At 35.2% G+C, this 12,963-nt stretch overlaps 1 pseudogene; it reads right to left on the bottom strand.

Annotated features, from left to right (window-relative positions):
* Positions 7,304-11,600, bottom strand: LOC109826466 (annotated as a pseudogene).

Here is a 12,963-nt window from a genome sequence, read left to right as displayed (position 1 = left end):
ACACTTAAATTCTCTATAGTTTCACTAACCTTGCACATAAGTGACCTATATATTAAAATTGAGCAAATAAATGCCCACAAAGTATTTAAATATTATAGATAAATGCCCCAAAGTTTCAAAATATTGCATTTTAGCACCCTCCTATTTACCAATGTAGCATATAAATACCCTCAGTTTGTAGATGGTTTTGAAATTACCCTAAAGGGGGTGAATAGGATATATGCTAATCTAATTTGATATTAATGCCGATTAAAACTTATTAAATAATTTTCCTAGCAAGTATGGAATACAACACGTTATATGAGCTAGGATATGAGATAGTAGGCGATATGAACAAAGAGGATGAGATATGAGAAATACAAACAAAATAAAAGAGTACGCCAAATAACAAACGCAAACACACAATATGATCACGGAGTTCGATCACTCTCGACCTACGTCTTCGCTCTCCACTCCCGTGGAGAACACCACTATCACAACTGGTTTTCAACGATCACCGAAAACGTTCACAATCGGTTTTCAACGCTTATCGACAAACATTTACAATATACACAATGCAATCACACACTACACCCTCTAAGTGTTGGCCTAGCTCGTGTCGCCTTCCTCAAGTGTTCGGATTTATAACCTCTCTCTAGGTTTTACTAATGACGTCACTCCTCTTGGAATCGACCCCGTCTCTCACCACACACTCCTCTCGGTGTACTTGTGTATTACAAAGTGAACTCTCAACAATTAAGTACAAATAAAATGATTTGTTCTCCAATACAATTTGAGAATGAAATTAAGCTCACTCAATCACACTCACAACCCAAATGAATTATATGTAAAAATACTCAAGCTCAAATATGGGTGTGTGTGAAACAATATGAACAATAATGAAAACTAAACTCAATATAAAATCTTGCTTAAATAAAATTGATAATCAACAAATAAATATGTAAAGCTAGAAATGAGTTTAGAGAAAACTTCTCTGAAATAACAAGAGTGAAAGAGAGATGGAATTGAAGCTCAAATACGAAGAAATTAATCTTCTCCTCTTGTGAAAGTTTCTTCACAAAAACAAACTTGAAATCGCTTAAAAACTCTTAAACAAACTTAAACCCCTTCGTAAACTTGTTTTAAAATTTTCTTCATTGGTTCAGAAGTTAAAGGGTATGGGGTATATATAAGATCAAGAAACTAAGGCCCAAAAACCAAGAAAATATCACAAAACAACAAAATCTGGAAAACTAATCGTTATGCCAACGGCTACTTGTTCGGTCGACCGGATGACACTGGTCGGTCGACCGAAGGATGTGCATCAGCGACCGAACCCAAGTTGTCGATCGACTGAAACACCCTAAGAAAAATCAGCTAAAACATGTGTTCTGGTCGGTCGACTGGAGTACCGTGTGCGGCCGACCGAAAACAGATATATGGATTTCTAGACTTTTGAAATGCAAATTTTTGAGTTTGAAACATCATTAAAAAATATCAAATAAATTCTAAAAATTGTAAAACTTGGGAAAATATTTATAAACATGAAAATGAACATGTTTCAAAAGAAAATTTTTAAATTGCATTCACCATTTGTAAAAACTCATCATTTTGCAAAATAGTCCAAAAACATGAAGTTTCAACAACACATTATTTTGACAAAATATTTTCAAACAAGTTTGAAACTTCTCTTAAGTGGATTAATAGACTTTATAAAGGATGTAAAATAGTATAATCGAGTCTTTGATCCATAGACATATTATTTTGCAAACTTACAAAAAATATAAAAACGAAAAACATGATATCATTGATTTATGAATATGTCAAAGCTTGATTTTAATGAAATCATTTCAAGCACGTATAAACACGAAATAAATATGTGTGTATATAACTATATCCATTTGTTTCATATTTATGTGGCTAAACTTGAAAGCAAATAAAACAAAAATGATGTGTGTGTGTGTGTATAATATTGAGCTCTAAGTATTAACACACATAATATAAACACCTAAACTAATGTACCCAAGATGAAAATCTTCGCTAAGCTTGATCTTGGACAATCCTTCATCTTGACAAAAGGTATGAAGCATGAACTCATATTTGACTTGAATAAGGATGACTTCATTCCTATTCTTCTTCCAACCTCCAATGGATATGATCGTGTAGGCGCAATTCCATCCAACCTCCAACATCGATGTTTGTCTAGAATACCTAATAAACAAATACAAACACTAGACAAACGATATTAGGAATTGTTTGTAATGATCAAAATAAGATTAGACCGTAGGCTCATAAACATGAGACCTAACAATCTCTCCCTTTTCGATGATGACAAACAATCTACACAAAAAGATATATAATATGCGTGATATCAAATGAATATACAAATTATGATTCTCATGCATAAAACTAATAGGAAGCAATAAAAGAAATACTCATAATTGACTTGTTTCTCCCCCTTTGTCAACATCAAAATGGGGAAAACAATAAAAGATAAGAGAGCGTAAGCTCCCCCTACAAAATAGCATAGGTGAGTATAAAAAATATATAGAGAAAAATCTCCCCCTATCAAAATGCCTCATAGAATGTATGAAATAAAATACTAAGGCAAACATATGTGAGCAAGCATAGATATGGAACATGCTAATCACAACTCACATTCAAAAAGACCAATTGAACACACACACATATATATCATTAAGAAAAAGTATTAAAAGAGTCTTAAACATAATTATATCAATAAGATATATATCAAAAATAAAAATTTTCAAAAATAATCAAAGATCAAATGTTTAATCAATAAATAAAAAAAATTCATAACTCATCAAACATAAATCATGATTGATTAATAACACATATAGATATATTATTATGAAAATGGTGTCTTGATAAAAAAATATGTATAGATTTATAAAATCAAATGAATGGAAAAACATGAGAATCATGAAAGATATTTTCAAATGAAAACAAATCATGAGAACCATGAAAATCATGACAATCATGAAAGTCCAAATAAAAATCAAAACAATCAAATGAAATCATAAATCATGATCTAAATCATAATCTAAGCCATAATAACATCGAAACGTGCTTAATCTATAAATCATCATTTTTGAAGAACAAGTGATTAAGCAACTAGCCATAATAACATCGAAACGTGCTTAATCTATAAATCATCATTTTTGAAGAACAAGTGATTAAGCAACTAGTAATATCAAAACATTTATATGTTTTATCCATAAATCATCATTTTTGAAGAACAAGTGATTAAGCAACTAGTAATATCAAAACATTTATATGTTTTATCCACAAAGATCAAAAAGAGTATGCTTAGGATAAAACAAATGAAATCAATATTTATCATATCCAACAAGAAAAACAAGAGAGGCAACCATATCAAGCTCTTTGAGCTTGTTTCAACCCATATAAACTTTTAGCACCCAGTAAACATAATTGAAAATAAATACCCAATAAACCCGGGGGGTTGCTCAAACACAAACCTCTCATCAAAATCAAAGCCAATAAAAATAAAAACAAAAGTATTGACTTAAAAAAAATATGTTTTTAATTTAAAAAAAAATTCAAAACACGTTTTTCAAAACCAATAAATGAAAAATAAAAACACTAAAAATTTTGATTTAAAAATCAAATTTTTTTTGATACCTAAGTACTCTTGGTACTGAAAGATTTATGGACATGACCCCCATCATTTAAGCTCAATGTTCTTGGGTTATAACCCCATTCGTGCGTATTTAGTACACGGACACGGTCATAGCAATAATTGTGCAAATAACCCTTCCGATTGTAATAAGTGCAATCAAACGGGTGCATTTATTTTTGTTGACCTTGTGAGTGTGCACGGATAACATTTGCAAACAAAAATGGTCTTTTAGAAATATTTTGTAAATGAGAAACTCTTTTTAAATCAAAACAAAATTTGGTCAAATGACCAAGTCTACCACAATAATCACATTTGTACACATTAACATGCTTATAATGAGCTTTGTGTGCATGAGCATGTGTATGATGTGATGAAGCTTGATGAGATGCACAAGTATTGTTAGTCTTGATGGATTTTTGTGCATTAAAACATAATTTAGTAAGATGGTCTTTACGGTCGCAAATAGAACACTTATAAATTTTGTTATACATGTGTGCTTAGTGTGTTGTTTTCTTGGAAGAATTTAAATGAGACTTTGCACACAAATCCCTAAGCTTATTATTATTTATAATGCATGTTTTTAGTATTGAATATTATTGATGCTCGTGAACAAACAGTTGATGGGGGTGAGGTTGTCTGCTGAGGGAGGATGATAAAGGATGAAGGGGTTGACTCCCCCTCCGACTTTATGCCTAGCTCTGAGTGCACGGGGTGGACTGACGGCCTACACACACAAGGAACGTCGGGGTATGGGGCATGTTTCCCCTGTGGTACCTCCGACGATCAAGTTAGAGGATGAGTTTGAGGGAGGTTTTGGGGAGAGTCCCTGGGCAATTGAGGTCCATGCAGGGTCCCTTCTTATTTTAGAATTTAGAAGCAAATTGAAGAAAAGAATAACTTCTTAGTTTTTTGAGTTCATAGAACCTGAGTCCCAAAAAAGCCTCCTCCCCTTTTTTTCATCCTTTTTCCTCACTCTCCCTCTTTATAGGCTGTTGAGGATAGACACGTGGCTTAATCAGGGGTCTGAGGACGTGGGTGGGGGATGAGCTGGAGGCTGAGTCAGCAGTAGTCCTTTCACTTGTCGGCTGGCAACTGGAGGGGATACTATTTCAAGATGATCTCGATAAGGCCCCAGGATTGATTAGATGGCGTATGGCCGAGAATACGGTGAGGTGCTGAGTCGTCGCTATCTTTACAAATGGTAGTTAGCGATTGGAGGGTGAGGCACTCGAGTACAGAAGGCGCCTCGATAACGTACCAGGTTTGACGGATAAGGATAAAGGGAAGATAGGCTGACCAATCTAGCCACTCATTGCTTCACAGATGGTAGCTGGCGACTGGAGAAAAGGTCGTCTGAGCTTAGAGGGTGTCTTGATTACGTCCCAAAAGTGACTTGGGAATAGAATGAGTCGTCTTTGCATTTAAGACTTCGTCAGAGTTTGAGACTTTTGATGTGACTGATCAATACTGTGGTTGATTGATGTATGTCTTAGAAATAGCTCAGTTGGATGACTCGGATCTTTATCTTCCTCAGCAGGATTGAATTGGAAGGCGGGTCGTTCTCGTAACTTGTTGACTAGATAAGTGAGTCGTCAGCCCAGTCAGACAGCTCGGTAGACAGCCGAGTTGCCACTGGGGGAATCGTCTCGATTGGGAGTTAGGTGGATTCCTGAGTAGTCGCCTTAAAGGCGAAGGGCAGACTGCTTCCGCGCTTCGTGTCTGCTAAAGTGTTTGGCTTTCGGCTAGGCTTTTCAGCTGAGTCGATTTGAATTGTGACTCTATTAGGCTCATGCAGACAATCTTCTAATCATTTTTGTTGATAAATGGTAGATTACCATAACAAATATAAAGATGATATGAGATTTTTAACATGATTCAACTCATTTTCTTGCACAAATGCATTATTATTAGAAGTAGAACATATATCATTTTTTTTGAAAAATTAAACTCATTTATAATGTTCTCTACTTCTAATATGACATTGTTTTTCTCATGAGATAAGTTAGTAACACTTGAAATTAAAGAATCATGATCCAATTTAAGTTTATCATTGTTTTCTTTTATGATCATATTTTCTTTAGCAATATTATCAAACTTAGAAGCTAACAACTCATGATCGGATTTTAATTCAACATGCTTGCTTTTCAAATCTATAAAATTACGTTGCAACTTCTTATAGTCATACATTAATTTTTCATATCCACGAGCGGGTTCATTAGTAGAAAGTTCATCATCGGTATCGGACCCGCATACCTCACTAGGGCTATCGCCTAGTAGCCGTGTATATGAAGATGCTCCATTTGAACTTGAAGAGGAAGTCGTCAAAGCTCGTCGGATCGCCTCTAAGTTCCCTTGATGTGCTTCTATGAATTCCCTAGAAATTCTGCCTTAAAAACTCCGAGTTGGCTTTTCCACCAAAGATGACATTTTCTGATGTTTCTAAAAAGTTCTAATTGTTTTCTTGTGAGACAAATTAAGGAATAGGAATCCATTTGGCTATTCTGATACAGGAAAATCGTGTCAATAGTTTTTCGTATATTTTCCACCCAAATTTTTTGAACCAAACAAGCCCTATACTCAAAAACCTTTTTGTTCTAGCATCTATAATGTACTAGTGTGCTGTCCGTGCAAACCACGATGATAATTTTTTCCACGCTACAGTAATCATGTTTTTAAATGCTGCATCAAGATTTTTTTTGAATTGCTATAATATCCCGCGTTTTTTAAATTACTAGTTGGATTGCACGTGCAATGCACGTGGTAAATTTTTTATTTTTTGTAAAAAATTTATACTTTTTTTTTATAATTTTTTTTATAAAATTATGGAATGTAAGTAATGGATAAAACATATAGACATAATCTAAACATTTAACATTTGAACATTTAAATTACATTTATTGATTGATTGGGCGATAATTCACTGGTTGCATCTATAACTATCGTGAATACATCAAGTTTATTACTCATTGCAATATTTATTACATAATAATTGTTAACATGAATTGGCTGATAGATTGTCATGTATATTTAACACCAAGATAATTTAAAATTTAAGTTATTATATAGGATCTTGACCCTTTTTAAGTAATCATTTTTTTTACTGCACGTTTGTCAACATTAAGAACTAAAATGTTATTGACATAGGAGTAAATTATGGCTACATAAAATATAGAATACTCAATTAAAACAAATGACAAAATATCTTCTCATCTCATTGCACTTTTAGTGTAAAATTTGCATTAATATATCATTTGATAATATATTGCAAAGTTAATTGCAGAATAGACTTCCTTCTTGCTATTGCAATATAATGTCAATCTCATATTTGAAATTACTATATATGAACTAAATTGGAACTTTTCTATGGATTGTATTGAACATTTCCAGCAAGGCAAAAAACAAGGGAAAAAAATTGTCCAATGCAAATTATGGAAGCATATTTTTTCACAATCATCCAACATATGCAAACAATATATCCTATCAGACAAATAAATTTTCTCTCATTCTTATCCATTTGCATCAGATGCACCAGCTTCTCAACACCTTCTGTAGTTATTAGCGACCCTTTTTTTGCTATTTTTACAATCTCAGATTTTCCCATATTGTTTAGTCTAGATTCACCATCCTCCAGCTTAATAGGACCTTCTCGCTTAATAGGTCAAAAGCATATTAAAAATAAATTGTATTGTTGAACAAATAGAATTACAATAATTTGTAAATTTAACAATATATGAAACTTGCAGCAAATCAACTTGACTATAAGAAAACAATTTCAGACGGTGAATACTTATCACAACTCTTAACAATGATATTTCTAATTAACTGAATTCTATAACTTTAAACCGTGTGAACTTATAGGAGCTACATTTGTTTATCTTTTATTCTTGTTTTTTTGAAAGCTCATTGGCTTATATCACAGAAACTTTCACAAACATAGTACATGGATAGATTGTGGATGGAAATATGACCAAACTCTTTCCTTACAAATTATCTGGGTGCATGAATTGCTTGCTGGTGCGCATTTTAGACTGTTTTCTACTGGTCAAGAAAAACATTTTCATTTATCAAACAATGCAGTATTTTTGTTATTTGAGACTCATAATTCTTTATTACTCTTCATCAATCTGCAGAAACTCTATAAAAAAAACTCTCAAGCCTTCTGTATACCTCACTAACTTACAGGGCCTTTGCAGATGCAACAACATTCTCCACTGTCAATCCAAACTCCCTGTAAATTTTCCCGGCAGGGGCACTTGCCCCAAATCTATCAATCCCAATAGCTTTGCCCTCCTTCCCTACATATTTCTCCCATCCCATCGTCGATACCGCTTCGATACTAACCCTGGCTTCCACGTTTTCGGGAAGCACGCTCGATTTATATTCTTCAGTTTGCTCCTCAAACAACTCCCAGGAAACAAATGAAACAACTCGAACTGCTTTTCCCTCTTTCCTCAGTTCATCAGAAGCCTTCGCAGCAATCTCAAGCTCAGAACCGGTTGCCATCAGAATAAGATCAGGCTTGTTGTCAGAAGACTTATCTGAGATTACGTATCCTCCCTTTTCTACTCCTTCGATTGAAGTTCCAGAGAGCTGAGGGAGTTTCTGACAAGAGAGAGCAAGGACCGATGGCCTTTTTCTGTTAAGAAGCGCGACTTTATAAGCCCCAGCAGTCTCAGTGCCATCAGCTGGCCTGAGCATCAAAATGTTAGGCATTGCACGGAAGCTGAAGAGGTGCTCGACGGGATGGTGGGTGGGCCCATCTTCACCTAGCCCGATGGAATAATGGGTCATCACGTAAACGACTCCAGCTTCGCTCAGGGCTGAGATTCTCATCGCGGCCCTCATGTAGTCTGTGAAGACGAAGAAGGTGGCACAGTAGGGGATGAGGCCAGGGCTGTGGAGGGCGATACCGTTGCAGATGGCGCCCATGCTGTGCTCTCTGACACCAAAGCGAAGGTTCCTCTCTTCAGGCGTGTCCTTCTGGAAGTTTCCGAAGGTTTTGAGCAGTGTCATATTAGATGATGCAAGGTCGGCACTGCCTCCAAGGAATCCAGGGATGACTTTTTCGAGCGCGTTAAGGCACTGTTGTGATAGATTTCGGTTAGCATCAGCTGGGCTTTTGGCTGTGTAGGTCTTACCATAGGCAGCTAAAAAAATTGTGTCATTAAATTGGTCTTTTAATTCTTAGCCAAACGAAACACTAAACAACGTTTCTCATAAAATGTTGGTTCAACTTTCCTTAGTCAAATGGTTCTCCATTTTGTTCATCACTTTCCGACGCAATACTTACAAAATTTCTATTAGTGATAATATTTGTGGTAATGTCTGCTCGAATTTGTTATCGTCACCTTTACCAATATTTATCTTTTTGTACAAGACATAGATAAAGCATTTTTTTAATCATCTTTTTTGCTTCTTGAATGCAATGTTTTGGGTAAACCACTCCAGCTATCACTAAAGTAAAGGACAAGGAGATCCCAAAACCCCTCCTCTCCCTAGCTATATTAATTCACAATAACTAAGTTGTCCAACTCAAGGTTTTAAATGTCGGATGTCGGGTTCATGTCGGATGGATGAAATCCATATCGGATAGCGAAAATCGGGGATATATCGGGGGACATTGACTAAATATCGGATTGCCATATCGGGTAGTGCGCATATGTATAATATCATGTCCTAAATGTAATATAAGCATTTATAAATTCAATATAAGCATGCTTTATAAATTCTATAGACTAAACATATAAAAAAGTAAATAATATATAGATTTAGGTTCATAAATTCTTTCTATCGGGTTCATAAGAAACCCTTAAACATGAGAACGAGTCAAACGAGTTTGAGTATTTATCACTAAACCCAAACCCCATAACAAAAAATAGATCTTAAAAAAAGTACCATATCGATCGATTTTTTAAAGCTAAAAAATAGGCCGGTATGCCCGATATGACCCTGATATTTCTGATTTGGCCCTGAAAACGGACATACGAGTTGAAAACGTTCATGTCGTGTCGGTCAAGCCCTCAAACCGATATGTCGGACATGTCGGGCGACATTTAAAACCTTGCTGCTTAAGATATAGGAGTAACTTGAACAAGCAGCTAAATACTCGGAATAGTCTTGTTAGCTTTTTGAGGTAAATGGTGGGGTGGAATCACTCGTGCTTGTTAAAAGGCTTTTAACAATAATACAATACATAATAGCAAAAAATAAAATAAAATAAAAAGGTCTTGAATCATTCCCCGTCAACCTTTATCTATAGAGTGCAAAACCAAAAAAATTATAGGTATGTAGTACCTATACAAGTCTTTTACTGACAAGTGAGAGACATTGAACTATGACATAGGGTTCCACGGGTACGGGTTCAGCCTTACAGGACACAAAAAAATGGAAAAGGTAGGATACAGGGACATGACTATATATGTATGTTATGTACATTTATACGTTTAAAATTTATAATTTACATTAGATAAATGTTGTTTTTCCATTTACATAAGACCAATGTATAAGAAATAGATGTGAAGTGTAGGATATACGTCCAACTCCAACTGCGTTAATGACATGTAAAATATTCGCTGCATGTTCCGTGTAACGAATAAACATGCTAATTATTTTGAGGTAACTTGAATTTTATGACCATTTTGATTCTCATAGATCTCCATTGTATTCGAGGCTGAACAATGAGCACCAGTTTATAGGGTCTTGTTTCACACCTAAAGATATGTTAACACCACCACCTTTTCTTGGTTAAATAGTACCTTAATTAGAGAGATTTGCTGGAAGCTACCAGATTCAAGTGGAATAATTTAGCCTGTTTTTCTATAACCATCTCCAAAGAATTTTCATATTACATGAATGCTTCAAGTTCCAAGTACTTAAGCCCATAGCTGAATTAATGACTTGAATGATGATTTTATATGTGACAGGACGATAGAAGAAATTTAAATACAGTTTAGATATATATATACCGGAAGACCTTCTCCCATCCTGCAGGCAATTCCTCAGAGATGATTCTTTTCAACTCTGCAGCTTCCTCCTCGTACTTCTTCTCATATTCAGCAAATTTGGCATTCCATTGAGTCTCGAGCGCAGCGCCCTCCGGTATATGGTGGCTCCAGTGACTATAGAAGAGGAAAATTAACGCATTACCTATGAAAAGATTGGATGAAGTAGCTGGGCAGACTAAAATAATTTTTTAGAAATTGCAGACCTCTTCACTTCTTCAGGCACATGGAAGGGTTCATGAGCCCATGCGAGGTTCAATCTTGTTGCGTCAACTTCTTTAGCACCCAAAGCACTCCCATGCACGCTGTAAGAATTCGCCAGGTTCAATCTTGTTGCGTCAACTTCTTTAGCACCCAAAGCACTCCCATGCACGCTGTAAGAATTCGCCTTGTTTGGTGATCCATAACCAATGGTGGTTGTTACCTACATAAAACCGATCCCTTTGTAAATTACATGCTAACACATCTTTAGATACAGACAAGAAAGAGGTTAAAAGAAAAATGGGAACCTTGCCTCTCTTATTGCAGCCCGTATCTCATCATAGCCAGTATTCCCATTCTTAACCCAGATAGTATGCCACCCGAGTGCTTGAAATCGTGCAGTCACATTTTTGGTGAACGCAATCTCTGTGTCTCCATCGATGGAGATGTGGTTGTCATCATAGAATGCAATCAATTTACCTAGACCCCAGTGCCCGGCTAGAGAACAAGCTTCATTTGAAACACCCTCCATTTGACAACCATCACCAAGTATAGTATACCTAAAGTACCCGATCCCTGTAAGTCTACTTAACACGAAACTGAATTGGATAACAACGTTTTATATGATGAAGTTCAGTAGGTACATACGTATAATGGTCGATGATTTCATTATCGGGCTTATTGAATCGCGCAGCTAAGTGTTTCTCTGCAAGCGCCAATCCAAAAGCATTCGCAATACCTTGACCAAGAGGGCCTAAAAACAACAGTAGAACCACCAAATGGAACTATAAATACTACAAGTATGATTTAATTTTAAAACAGAAAGTTAAGATTTTGTAAGGACACAAAGATATAAATAATCAATATGTTATAAACCGATAACATATTTTTGATTTAAATATTGATTGTGCGTGGCCTTTTGTATATTTACTGTTTCTAACACATTCTATGAAACTTGGGGTTATCTAATATTGTATGATACAGATTCGGAGACATAGCTTCGTTAGCATAACTATCATAAGGGTAAGGAGGTGCTTTATGTTTTGATAGTTGATAAGTTCTAAAGAACACATCTTGAGCTGACTATACAATTGGAAAATGACAAAAACATAGATCACAATCACAACATCAAAAAGCCAAAACATGAAGTAGTGACATATGCAAACCAAGCAGATAAATCACATTCTTAAAAATTGAGATAGATTTAGAATCCAATTATAACCTTAAATATCCAGTCAAAAAGGGTATTTCTGGGGCAATATGAAACTTCTGGTAGTTACATTATATGTTAGAGCTTATTATGGCCTATATAACTCCCTTTATGTTTTAAAATATTTATTATTGAACTGTTCTTTCAGACTACTCGTTCCAATTTCCACGCACATTCTTAGTAGCACTTCATAAGGTTGAGAGGTTACTTATAATCCTAACATGAAAAACATTAATTGATGTTGCTTTTAAAAGTGGAATTTGCAAATTCACAGTACTTGCATTTGTCAACTCTTAAACATCTCAAGATGCATAAATCATGTCCTGTCACCTCTTTGATTAGAATAGCTGGCTAATCACAGTTTGTGAGTCTCCCTATTTTAAAATAATTTGGTGAACCAAAGCTTCAATCCATACTCCCAAAATTAAGTAAATACAATGCACTGCTCCTGCACCTGACAAACTCTATGTTTTAGTTAATTTGAAATCTCATACTATTGTTACGCAAAATACCATCATTTCCGACACTTTCCATCTATTCAAAATATGTCTAGCCATCATCCTTTACATCCATCTTCTTGCTTGTACTTCATCACTGATTCACTCTCTAATTATGATCAAATTAAATATGATGCATGGTGCCTATGAATGAATATGTATTCAAAATATGTCTAGCCATCATCATTTACATCCATTTTCTTGCTTGTACTTCATCGTTGATTCACTCTTTAATTATGTTCAAATTAGATAAGATGCATGGTGCCTATGAATGAATTACAGGAAGGACCCCAGAGGAAGCAACCTGAATGGGGAATGCAAGCTCTCCCCACTTGGGGTTGTCAAATGCATCGGCAAGCCTCATTGTCATTGCTCCCTTCTGCAGCATCATCAGGATTCTCGACTAACTTGGTT

The sequence above is a fragment of the Asparagus officinalis genome, chromosome 10 (genome assembly GCF_001876935.1).
Source record: "Asparagus officinalis chromosome 10, Aspof.V1, whole genome shotgun sequence".
NCBI classification, from domain to species: domain Eukaryota; kingdom Viridiplantae; phylum Streptophyta; class Magnoliopsida; order Asparagales; family Asparagaceae; genus Asparagus; species Asparagus officinalis.
Note: the sequence above shows the minus strand (reverse complement) of the source record. Positions and strands in the feature narration are given on the sequence as shown.